The sequence below is a fragment of the Panthera onca genome, chromosome A3 (assembly GCF_046562875.1).
Source record: "Panthera onca isolate mPanOnc1 chromosome A3, mPanOnc1 haplotype 2, whole genome shotgun sequence".
Lineage (NCBI taxonomy): Eukaryota > Metazoa > Chordata > Mammalia > Carnivora > Felidae > Panthera > Panthera onca.
The window spans coordinates 137,699,807-137,712,509 of NC_138341.1; positions in this window are offsets into that span (position 1 = coordinate 137,699,807).

Here is a 12,703-nt window from a genome sequence, read left to right on the forward strand (position 1 = left end):
GTTTTGCCCAATCGCTCTGACTTTGACTCCCAGTGCTACGTTGAGTAGAAGCAGCAACAGCGATCATCCCCATCTTGTTCCTGATCTTAACGGAAAAGCCCTCAGCTGTCCACCACTGAGTGTGATGTGAGCTGGACGCCTGTCCTGTGTGGTCTCTGTTGTGTTGAGGTGTGTTTCTTTCTATTTCGAGCGTGTTGAGAGTGTTTTCTGATGAAGACACTAGAATTTTGTCAAATGCTCTTTCCAAATCTATTGAGATGATCCTACGACTTTTTACCCTCTGTTCTGTTAATGTGGTGTCACACTCCTTGATGTGTGTTTGCTGAACCACCTTGCCTCCCAGGGATAAACCCCACCTGGTCGTGGTGTCGCGTTCAGTCTGCTAATCCACGTTCATCAGGGATATCACCCGGTGAAGGTAATTTTCCTGTGCCTTTCTCTGGTTTTGGTGTCAAGGTAACGCTGGCCTCATAAAATGAGGGTTCTGATCTCTTTAATTTTTTGGAAAGGTTTGAGAAGGACGGGTGTGCAGATTTTCCTTTAAGTTTTGGTAGAATTCGCCAGGGAAGCCATCTGGTCCTGGAATAGTCTTCCTTGGGAGGGATTTTGATTGATCACTCTCCTTAGTCATGATTGGTCCGTCCATATTTTCTCTTTGCTCATGATTCAGTCTCAGTGGGTTGTGTGTTTCTAGGAATTCATTCATTTTTTTGGGGTTGTCCAATTTGTTGGCATAAAATTGTCCACAGCCTCTTAAGATCCTTTGTTTTCTGTGGAATCAGTTGTAACGCCTTCTCTTTCTGATTTGAGTCAAGATCTTTTTCTTAGATTTTTCTTAGTCTGTCTAAAGTCGTGTCAATCTTTTTATATTTCAGAAAATCAGCTCAGTTTTGTTGATTTTTTTCTATTTTTTTGAATTCTCTACTTCGTTTATTTCTGCTCTAATCATTACTATTTCCTTCCTTCTGCTAACTCCAAGCCTTCCCTCCGCTAACTTCAAGACTTCCGCTAACTTCGAGTTTAGTTTGTTCTTCTGGTTCCTGGAGGTGTAACATCAGGTTGTTTGTTTGCAATCTTTCTTCCTTCCTAATGTAGGCATCTTATCACTATAAACCTCCCTCTTGGCTGCATCACTATAAACTGCCTTGGCTGCATCCTGTAAATTTTATGGTGTGTTTTTTATTTCATGTGTCTCAAGACATTTTCTAAAATCCCTTTTGGTTTCTCTTTTGACCTGTTGGTTGTGCAAGAGTGGGTTAATTTCCACGTATTTGTGAATTTTCTCCTATTCTTTCTGCTGTTTTACCTGTGGTTCCTTTTGGTTGTGATGGGAAAAGATACTCGATACAATCTAAATTCTTCTTAAATGTGCTAAGACTAGTTCTGTCACCTAAGATGGGATCTGTCTTGAGGAACAGTCCATGTGCTTCCGAACAAGGCACACAGTCCCCTCTCGTTGCTGTGTTATTCACAATAGCCAAGAGGTGGGAAAACATCTCAACGTCCATTGATGGTGGATGGAGAGAGCGTGGTGTATGTAAACAACATGACATTGTTCCGCTTTAAGGAGGAAAATCTGCCATTTGCAACAACAGGGATGAACCTGAAGGACATTGTGCTGAGTGAACAAGCCAGACACAGAAGGATGAAAAATGTGTAATTCCTGTTATGTGAGGTAGCTAAAATAGAGTTAGAAACGAGAGCAGAATGGTGGTTTCCAAGGGCTGCGGCAGGGGGGATGGGGAGCTGTCCTTCAACGGGTGTAAAGTTTCGTAAGTTCTAGAGATGTGCCGTACCGCTTAGAGCCCAGAGTTAACGATCCTGAACTGCACGCCTACAGCTTTGTGACTCGGGTAGATCTCATGTCAACCGTTCTTACCAGAGTAAAAGAATAAATGAATGAAGGCATTCTCACTCATAAAACCATACAGATGCGCTCAGGAGGTGGGAGACAGGGAGGATGGAGGGTGACTTACCAGCTGGTTACTGACCGGGCACCTGGGGTTCGGCCCAGAAAAGTGCCACCCTCCGTTCGCTTTTAAACGACAGATTTCTGCCATACAAGCGGAAACTTTTGCACTCTGACAACCTAAGAGATTGGCTTTACCAGAGTAAGGAGCCGGGGTACTAACCCGCTAACTCCCACCCACCACCGGAGGCAGGCTGACCCCAGGCGAGATCCGCACCCTGACCTCCCTCCCTGTGCACACGCACACATGTGCTTTGGGTTCAGCCTGTGCAGGGGTGGAGGATGCCCTGGAGGCAGAAGGAGGGACCTCCAGGGCTTGAGGCAGGCAGCCACCTGGGTGCTCAGTGCCTGCTAGAGACGTGACCCAGCGGGAGCCACAACCTCAGAGCAGAACCCGCCCTGGGGCCACCAGGGGGCCCTGGCCTGGGCTGGAGAGGTGCCTCAGCTACCCCTCCGGGCTCTGGAGCTGCGTTTAGCAAATCGCACATCCCAAACCATTTGCAAGATGAGCTTGTGGAGCAGGGCCAGACCGGGAAGCTTCCTGCTGGGGGGTGAGGGTGGCAAGTCCCCTCCACCAAGAAGATTGGAAGGTTGGTTCTTTCTTTCTGTCCTCACCCCCCCTTGCGGGGGCGGGGAGGGGGAGAGGGCTCTCCGTGTACATCTGGACCATCCAGGAGCAAGCCTCGCAGAGGCCACCCCTGCAATGCAGTGTCACTCGGCGGAGGCCCGGGGCCGGCGTCATCGTGTCTGGCCTCAGTTCCCCTCCCTTTCCCCGCCGACTCCCCCTGCGGAGCTCCGTGTACGCATGCGCGGCGCCAGGCACCATCCCTTCGCGTGACGGCGGTGAACCTAACGCACGCGCAGCCGACCGCGTCTGCCGGGAGCCCTCCCGCGGCAGCCCAGGCCACGCAGCCCGAGGAAGGACGTCCCCGGAGATGCATTATTGCACTCTTCTGGTTTTGTTCTGTCTTTCCCTTCCCCCTGCCTCCTTCTGGCGTTGGAGAAAACATGAGTTGAGATGCCCGATTCCTGTCTTGCTTTCCCCTGCAAACTGGGAGTGTGAGCAGAATAACGCATTCCGTGTGTGAAGGGAGGGCGTGGAAGGGCCTTGCACGCTGAGCCGGGGCCTCCTGGGGACGCCCCTGCCTTCCAGCTGCGTGAGAGGCAAACCTGTCAGGACACGGTTGGGATTTCCAGCCCCAAGCTCTGTGTTTAGGGCTGAAATCAACTAGATGTTGGGCCAAGCCAGCTGCCGGGGGTTGGCTGGTTCCCCCGGGGGCACCCGCGGGAACACACCTCCTCTCACCCCTGCAAAACCAGGGGCTGCCCAGAACAGCTCATCAGTATCAAAGGCACCACGGAAGTGAGAAGGGGTTTCTGTCCTGTGTCTAGCCGTGACTAGCTACGCGAGCAGGCTGCAGAGACAGTCGTGCGGGTCTGAGTCTGCTCTTGCCTCCTAAGCCGGGCAAGGTAATAGTTATCTGTGTACCAAACTGTCCCACAGCCTGGTGTCTAAAACATCCACTTCCAATCGTATCTCACAGTTTTGTGGCTCAGGAATTTGGACAGGACTCAGCTGGGTGATTCTTCTGTTCCACAGACGCCAGTGAAGGTGACTCAGTGGTCTGCAGGGTCCTGGAGACCTTCACTCTCAAGGTGGACGTGCACAATGACAGCGGAAGGCACCCTGTGCCCGGCCACTCCCGCGTGGTGGCCTCAGCGTGGTGAGACTATGCACCTGGCCACTCAGGGGTCCGGTGAGTATGCTGTGAGAGGAGGCACCCCCTGGGGGCTGCACGGCCTCCTGTGACCTGGTACGTCTCCCCAGACGTCATTTCTGTCACATCTGGCCAAGCGAGTCGCTGAGGCCAGCCTGGACTCCGGGAGGACAAGGAGCCTCAGCGCCCCGTGGGAAGAGGCACAAAGGATCTTCAGCCATCCTCACTCTGCCGCGGGCCCGGCTGCTACCTCTTGCCCAAGTCTCGATTCTTCCTGAGCCGATGGCGATAGTAATGGGCCCCACTTTTGAAAACGGGCCCGAGAATAAAGTGGGACCACGCCCCAAAGCTGCGTCTCCGTCCCTTGAACAGGTCAGTGGGGAAGGTGGCTGTTTCTCCCTTGGTCCAACCTGGAGAGGCGCTTCCGGAGCACGTGGGCCAGAGCCACCCGGCGACGCCAGCCCTCCCTCTTCCAGCTGCCGTATCTCTCGGGCACCTTCCACCACATTCCTCTCAACGCTGACTCTCGAGTGCAATAAAGTGGCTCCTGCACGGGGAAGGCTGTGGCGCTCAGCGCAGATCATTATCTCTTAAGAGCAATGAGTATTTGAGAATGTGCCTTTCCCGGCAATAATTTATAAATGAGGGAGAACAATCATAATAGTCATTGAAATCCCAAAAAGCAGGAGACTATTTATAAATGCAGAGTGCTTCATCCTTGCCAATTCCAGAATCCTGAGTACCTAAGTGGGAGAGAGTGAGGGCAACTTGGTTAATTGGCATCTAACAATCCTGTTGTGAAAGGTGTTCCCCAGGACTCAGAAGAGGCCAGGAAGGCGGCCAGCTCGGCTCCAGGACAGCGAGGGGGGGGGGGGGGGGCTGTCGGCACGGAGGCAGCAGTGGTGGGGAGAGACGCCCTGAGCAGTGCCTCACAGCCAGAGGCTGGGGCACTAACCCAACCCACCTGACGGGGCCCGGGTTGGAGGCTCTGAGATTGGGATCCCGGGCCACTTGGTAACGAGCAAGAATGAAATCCTGCCATTTGCAGGATGGAACTGGAGGGTATTATGCTGAGTGAAATAAGTCAGTCAGAGAAGGACAGATATCATATGTTTTCACTCATATGTGCATCTTGAGAAACTTAACAGAAAACCATGGGGGAAGGGAAGGGGAAAAAATAGTTTCAAACAGAGAGGGAGGGAGGCGAACCATAAGAGACTCTTAAATACAGAGAACAAACTGAGAGTGGATGGAGGGGTGGGGGAGAGGGGAAAATGGGGGATGGTCATTGAGGGAGGCACCTGTTGGGATGAGCACTGCGTGTTGTACATAAGTCATGAATCACAGGAATCTACTCCCGAAACCTAGAGCACACTGTATACGCTGTATTTAGCCAACCTGACAATAAATTCTATTAAGAAGAAGACAAAGAAGAAGAACCATGGAAGTCGGGAGAGAGGCCATCAACTTACCTGAAATTCATTTAGGGCAAGAGCCTGTAGTCTTTACTGTTTAAAAACACAGGCACAGGGGGTGCCTGGGGGGCTCAGTTGGTTAAGCGTCTGACTCCGGCTCAGGTCATGATCTCACAGTTCGTGAGTTCGAGCCCCATGTCGGGCTCTGTGCTGACAGCTCAGAGCCTGGAGCCTGCTTCCCTTCTGTGTCTCCCTCTCTCTCTCTGCCCCTCCCCCAAGTGCTCTCTCTCTCTCTCTCTCTCAAAAATAAACATTGAAAAAATTAAAAATAATTAAAAATAAATAAACATAAATAAAACAGGCATGTTGGAAGCAAACAGGAAGTCCTTAAATAGGTGGATGGACAAATACACCGTGGTCCATCCAGACGATGGAACGTCATTCAGTGCTAAACAGACATGGGAATCTTCAGTGTGCCCTGCTGAGAGAAGCCGGTCTGAACAGACTCCACACTACACGGTTCCAACTGTATGATGTTCTGGAAAAGGCAAAACTATGGAGACTCAAAGACCGGTGGCTGCCAGGGGCTTGGGGAGCCGAGGACAGGCAGGCAGGGCAGGGGGGGATCTGAGGGCAGCGCGAGTGCTCGTACGACGTGTGACGGTGGATGCATTTGGCACGACAAGCCCCAGTTGGCTCCGTCCTGGAACAACAGCCCCCAGAACCCCGAATACAGGGGCTCCAGGAGGAGGATGGCACCTGTGTCCTAAACCCAGGGAAGCGTTTGCGTTTTCTCGCCTGTAAATGGAGGCCGATGCTGCCAGTCCCACTTCCGGAGCAGGGAGGCGGCCAGGACGAGCTGGAACGGCAGGTGTACAGGGGTGAGGCACTGCTGCTGTGCGCGCCTCATGGAGCCCCCCGGCCTTGGCCCGGCCCTGGTGTGAGACCTAACCTCCCCGTGGGACGGTGAGACCCGCGGGGACAGGGGCGGGTCTCCTGGGACGCAGCACAGTACCTGTTCAACCCGAATCAGTCAGGGAGTCCGTGTGCTGAGCCCAAGCTCGTTAAGCGAGGACCCCGGCTGCTGGAGCGAACAGGCCTTCCTCACCCCTGTCTCAGGGGGTGGCCACCTGCGGTCCGGGAGCACCACCCACACGGTCTCCCGGAAACAGCTGTGATCAGGATTAGACCTCCCGCTGTCTCTCTTCTTCTTCCTCAGTTTGGGAATGCTCCGGAAGGAGCTGCTTTCTGTGCCGTAGCCATGGAGCTAAAATGACCCCCAGAGAGGGGCCCCTGGGGGGCTCAGTCGGTTAAGCATCCGACCTCCGCTCAGGTCATGATCCCGAGGTTTGTGGGTTCGAGCCCTGCGTTGGGCTCTGTGCTGACAGCTCGGAGCCTGGAGCCTGCTTCGGATTCTGTGTCTCCCTCTCTCTCTGCCCCTCTCCTACTCATGCTCTGTCTCTCTCTCTCTCAAAAATAAACACTAAAAAAATTTTTCTTAAATTAAAATGCTCCCCAGAGCGGCCCCAGGACCTATGGACAGACCTGTGCTCACCTCCCAGTTCTGTTCTGGGTGAGCTTCACAATGTGAAGCAAGCCACGTCCCTCCTGGAGCCCCAGTGAAACGCGGCTGCAGCAAGCGGATGGGGTGGTGCCCGAGACCCTGCTCGGGAGACAAGGGTGCTGCCCAAGCTTCCACGCGGTGCCCCCAGCAAGCAGCTCAAAGCTGCTCTACAGCACCCAGCCTTGGCTGGAGACGTTCCGTGGGGGCCCCAGGGGCGATCCTTTCTGCAGCCTTGGGGGCAGAGGGCTCTGCACCCACTGGGTTATTTCGCACCCTCCTGCCTCCTTCTTGATGCCCCAGCACCTGCTTCTACTCGTTCACCAGGACTCACCTCTTCTGCAGCTGGAGACCCAGGTCTAGGCCATTTGCTATGTGTGTGTGTGGGGGAGGGGGGGGAATCCTGTTCGTAGGAATCATCAATTCCACAAGTGTTAGCTTGAGAGCTGGATGGCCTGTCGAGCAGACTGGACGACCACGTCTCCTCCCCGCTTCCTTTCTACAAGGCTCTCCTTTCCACACACAGCGCCCAGCAGCCTCGAGGGCCCTGCCAGCGGTCCTGAGAATCCCACTCTCCTGCTCCACTGGGACACGGGATATCACCACCACTCTGGCCACCTGCCACGGTTTCGTCCGTCAAACAAGGAATTTGTTCGCTCAACCCAAGGCAGCCCGCTTACTGGAGAAGTATCAAACGTTAAGCCACAACAGGACATTCAAGATGGAAGGGTTTGGAGGTGACTTAATGCCTTAGCCCCTGGTGTGCATTCTGAGTCACCCAGGAAACCCTGAGAACAGATTGATCAGGCACTAACTGATATTCGCTGTACCTGAATCTACGGGGCTGGGCTGGGGTCCAAGCATCCTTATCCCAAAGATAATCTCTAACAGGTGGGGCGTCATGTTTTTAGGGAGGAGGCTTCCTCCATCTGCCTCTGAGGCTTGTTCCGGGTAAAGCTTCATTCAACCACAGACCCGGAAAGGGAAAGGAGACAGAGGCGCTGCTCGGAAGCAACACAAGGGCTTGCTTCTTGAAGGATGCGCGTCTCTGGCCCCCACACTCAGCACAGCGCCACGCTCAAGCTTTCGCTGCCCATTGCATAGCTGTACCCGAGCAGAGTGGACGGGGCTGGGATCTCCTGCCACTGCCCAAGGAGTCCAGCCACCTCCCAGCAGCCCCGGGGCCTGCGTCCTGTGCCCTCGGGGGAGTTGATAGGCACTAATCCCCCAAAGCTGGATAACAAAACCCGGGTGACCGTAACCTGAAAGGATCCAGCCAGCCACTCAGCAGGTGGCAGCCGAGGCCCCGGGGACGCCAGGCATGGGGGCGGTGGGGCGCTGAAGCCACGGGGTGTCGTCCCAGCGCAGTGTCACAGCCTGGGCACTGATCTGACACCTAAAGCCTGCGTTCACCTGCTATCCGTGTTCCTGGTCTCTTGTGTTTTATCACCGCTCTTGGTCTGCTCAGATTTCCCACGTCCCCCCGCCCGCTCTCCCTCCCTTAAATTCTGTATCATCTCTTTCCTTCTCCTCAGACATTTGTTTGCATCGTCCTGCTTCCAACCCGCCCCCACCCCCCCCAGCCCCTGCCTTCTGGAACCTCCTGTCATCAGCTTGTTCTGCTCAAGCTGCCTCCTCTGGCCCCAGTTCTTGTGCTTCTGTCCTGGAGTTTTCCAGAAGAGACAAGAAAAGCCTCTTCCAGGTGTAGGCAAGGGTTCAGGTGGGTGCAGCATCGAGGGGCCCTCTTCACTCTTCCAAGGTTAAGTTTCAGGAGACCCGCCTTATCCCCACCTTTCTTGTTCATCTGCTCAGTGCTGGGCGGGGCACGCACTGTCCCTGGCACTGGGAGACAGCAGGGGCACAGTGGGCTGCCCCTGTCCCACTGCACACACAACTCAGACAAGCCGAGAATCAGAGTGACAGGAGCGAGGTGTCCTGGATGAGTGGGAGGTGCGTGAGCAGGCCTGTGGGGGGCAGGGGTCTGCACGGCCTCTCCCCTGAGCGGAAGTCAGCCATGCAGAGGCGCGGGGGTAGAATGTTCCAAACGGAAAGCACAGAGACCTGGATGCAAGAAGCAGCTCTGAGGAGTGGAGTCGGGCCGGAGACCAGACGGCATAGGTCCTGGTGAGCCACAGACACATCATCGAGGGTCCAACGTGAGGGCTTGAAGCAGGGGCGTGATGTGACATTCTCGGATTCACGTTTCCAGCGGGGGCCCTGCAGGGCCTGGTTTGCAGGGAGAGCAGAGGGGAGGAGGTGGCTGTAGGGGTGAGATGTGACAGGCCTCAGTCCCCAGGTAGAAGGAAAAGACACATGTGCAATACGATTTGGGAGAAGGACCACCAGACAAGGAAGAAAGTAAAAGGATAAAAAATGCACTCACTTCCCTGATCCCACCTGGGGATGCAGGGCACCCAAGAGACGGACGGGCACAGCTCCGTCCCAGCTTAGGAGGTGCCAGGGAGCAGGGGCGCGGGGCACCCACGTTCCCGGGCATCCCGGGGACGCACAGACGGGTGCGCAGCGGCTCTGTCGCTGACATTCACCAGCCTGCCCGCGTCAGCCGAGGTCACCTGACCTCCCTTCCTCCTTTGTCAGCTGCTTCTAAAAACCAGCCGACAAGTCGACACCATGCAAGGTCGTGAGTGAGCACTCTGTTACTGGTGACATGTGTCCCTGCTCCCAGCACCGGAGCTCCCCCTCTTCCCACAGCAGACAGGAAACAAATGAGCACAGAAAAGAACTGCTGGGGTCCCGAGGCAGCCCTTCCCCTCCCGTGGCCGGGACGCACCTCTTCCTCCAGCAGGTCCCAGGCCGCGGACAGCTGCGCCCTTACACTGTGCTGTCCTGATCCCTTTCCCTTCCCAGCTGCTCTCCTACTTTACAGAAGTCTCCTAAGTGGCAAAGCCCCTGTCCCCAACCCCAGCCCCAGAGGAGCAGTGGCCCTGAGAGCCGTACCCAACGGGGCCGCGTCTTCCTCCAAATACAGGAGGCGGGACCCGTGCTTCGGGGCACTGGCTCAGGCGAGGGTGTGGGTCCGGACTCAGGCAGCCCCGGGTTCCGGGTCAGGCTCCTCAGTGTTCTGCCCTGGGTCCGGGAGGAGTGTGGGGTGCAGCCCAGACGGTCACGGGATCTGCCCTGGCGGCCACCACTGTTGCCGTGGCCCTGCCCGTCCGCCCACTGGACACCGGGCTCCGTGGAGGGGGGTGAATACTACACCGGTGCCCGCAAGGCTCTCCGAGTGTCCCAGGGAAGGCGTGCAGAGAACAGTGCCAGGACGGTGTGACAGTGAGAAGACAGACGTGTGCAGGAAGTCCCAGAGCAGCCAAAGCCAGGTGCTGACCCTGAAGAGAGGGAGATGTGAGTGACAGAGCAGAGCCACCTCCCCCAAGGCTGACGATGTCCTGGCAGAGGGCAGGAGGGCAGACACACAGGAGCCGGGAGGGATGTGCCAGCCTGGTGGGGTCGGAGGTCAGGCTCCTGGGTGGGGTGGGGGGGGGGTGGGGTGGGGGGGGGGTGGGCCGGCCTGACCGGGGAAGGCTGGAAAAGGAAGGAGGTGGGTGCGGGCTGGGCAGGGGCAGTTGTAGCTTTCCTCCTAGGCGTCTGCACCAGAGTCTGGAGGTGGCCCCCAGGTTCTCAGTCACGCTGCCCAGTGCAGCCTCACAGCCTGGCCACCCGCCAGCTCGGGCCCGCCTTCCGTCCGCGGGAACCACTGCCTCTTTTGGACGTGAGATGATGATTCAAAACCTTTGAGGCAAGGTCTGGTACACAGTAAATATCAGAAAATGTTAAAAGGGAGCCATGATGATGTTGGTGACAACAGGGACAGTCAATGGGCTTCGTGGCTGAGCGTCAGTGGAACTGAAGCACAGAGCTTTGTGTGCCAGCCCGTCTCTCGTCTGCTTTTCCCCTCAGGATTGTTCTCCGCTCCTCGCAGGAAGGGTTTCTCGGGCTGGGTGTCGGGATTATTTCATTCACTTCTACTGTGCCTTGAATACCTTCAGCTGCCCACAAGGATTCCGTTCTATTCTAGGAACACACCTTTTACTGGATTCTCCCTGCTTTCTTTACAAAACAGCTTCTATCTAACACTGACGTGTCTAAACAATAATGGTAAGTGGGGAGAAGCAAATCAGCAGCAGACAAAAACGCAGGGAAACGCGGCCCTGACACACAAGCATCTGATTTGCTTCTAGAGATGAGCCCCTTCCCAGACCCACCTCAGCAAGTGTGCTCAGCAAACATCTGTGGACCAATTACAGTCGACAGTTTACAGGTGTCGAGAGGAAACAGTCACTCACATGCTACCCCCCCCAAATGAGCTTTCTTAATCTCTCTTGGAAACAAAAGCCCACTTTTCTCTAGGGTTCTTTATCTGGCAGGTGGAGAGCACAGCTTCTCCTGCAGGTGGGCTGGAGCCCCCAGAGGAAGGATGGAGGTCAGGCAGAGCAGGGCTGGCTGCAGTCCTCCCTCGGGGCCCCTGGGACAGGGTTGGGCCAACTTCCTCCTGCTGATTCCCAGGCTCTGCCCCCCCCCCCCCAAGCTGTCCAGCTTCAGTAGATCCAAGGCAGGGCCCAGGAAGCAGCATTTTTATGAGGCTCCCAGGACAAGCTTATTCACCTGCGGGATCGGCCAGTGGTTCTCAAATGCTAGGGTACATGAACATTGACCCAAGAGGCTGGCAAGGGGCCGGGTCCCAGGCCCCAATCCCCAAAGCCCCAGCTGGGAGGTGGGGCCCAGGAGCTGAACTTCTCACGAGCCTCTCTCGGATTCTGAAGTGGATGATCTGAGGGCCGAGGCGGAAAGAAAGGGGAGGTGGTTACCACGCAGATCCCTAGGTGGTGGATCTGGAGCGTGGCCCAAGGTTCTGCATTTCAAACGAGCGCCCAAGGGCTGTTGGTGCTGCTGGTCTGGGGTCACACTTCAGGCGACCTGGCTGGAGACCATCCTTTAGACTCACTCCACTGCCGTGTGTCTTAGATCACAGTTTTCCTTCCTCTCTTAATGTATCCTCCCTGCTTCGTTCGCGGCAAGCCTGATAAACCAATGCTCTCTACTGGACTCACATCAGCTACTGCAGGGCCTCTGAAGCCGTCTTCCTGAAAATGTGAGTTCCCATAAGACATCAGACGCCGTGTGAAAGGGCTGCCTCCATCAAACGAGTTGGGGAAGTGCTGTGGGGGTTGCGGGGCCTGCGCTAGCCGGAAGCATCTCTGTGAGTCCCCTCGCCCCGCCGTGTGATGAGGGTGTGAACAGAGCCCAGTTACGGAGTGAGGACAACCCCAGGAGTTAATTGCCACGAAGCTCGTCCGTCTGTGCCTGACTCAAGGCGGATATTCTCAGGATGCGCGTACCCCGTCTGCAAGTGGAGGCAGCTCTGGTGGCTCATGACTCCCAGGCGCTCAGTGGCCGGCATGTCCTGCAGTGTTTGGGCCTCGGGACCCCCACCCAACACCCCGTTTTTGCAGTTCAAGTGGCCATGCCTGTTTGCAGTCCAGCGGGTTACAGAGCCAGGAGAGCAAATGCTCTGCTCTGGAACTCGTCCCCTGAGGAACACTTGGTATCAAGCTCTGGTCTTCCGGAGACAAAGGCAGGGCCCGGGATGCACATTTCAGGACGGCCTGTGTGGGCTCTCTAGGCAGTGACGGGGTACATTAAGGGGGGGGGGCAGGAGCAGGGGTCTTTCAGAGATGTGAGCACATGGCCGAGGAACGCAATCCCCCCCCCCCCCTGCCGGCCGTGTGGATTTCCGGTACATTTATCCCTGAAACCTCACTGGTGACGCAGGACCTCTGTGCAAGCGTGACCCTGATAAGCCAGGCACGTTCGGGGATGTTAGTTCCCCATCAGGTTAGGAATGTGCCCAGATGCAGGGCGAGGTACAGCGGCAGGCTGGTACAGATGTGCCATGCCCTGGACTAGCTGCACACGCTTGCAGGGCGAGAAAACGCACGTCACCTTGTGGGGCTGCGTCTACGCCTAACCGCCTAACCCGGCTGGCTCCTCCTGGCTTATCGATCACCTGGGGTCTGAAGCGTGC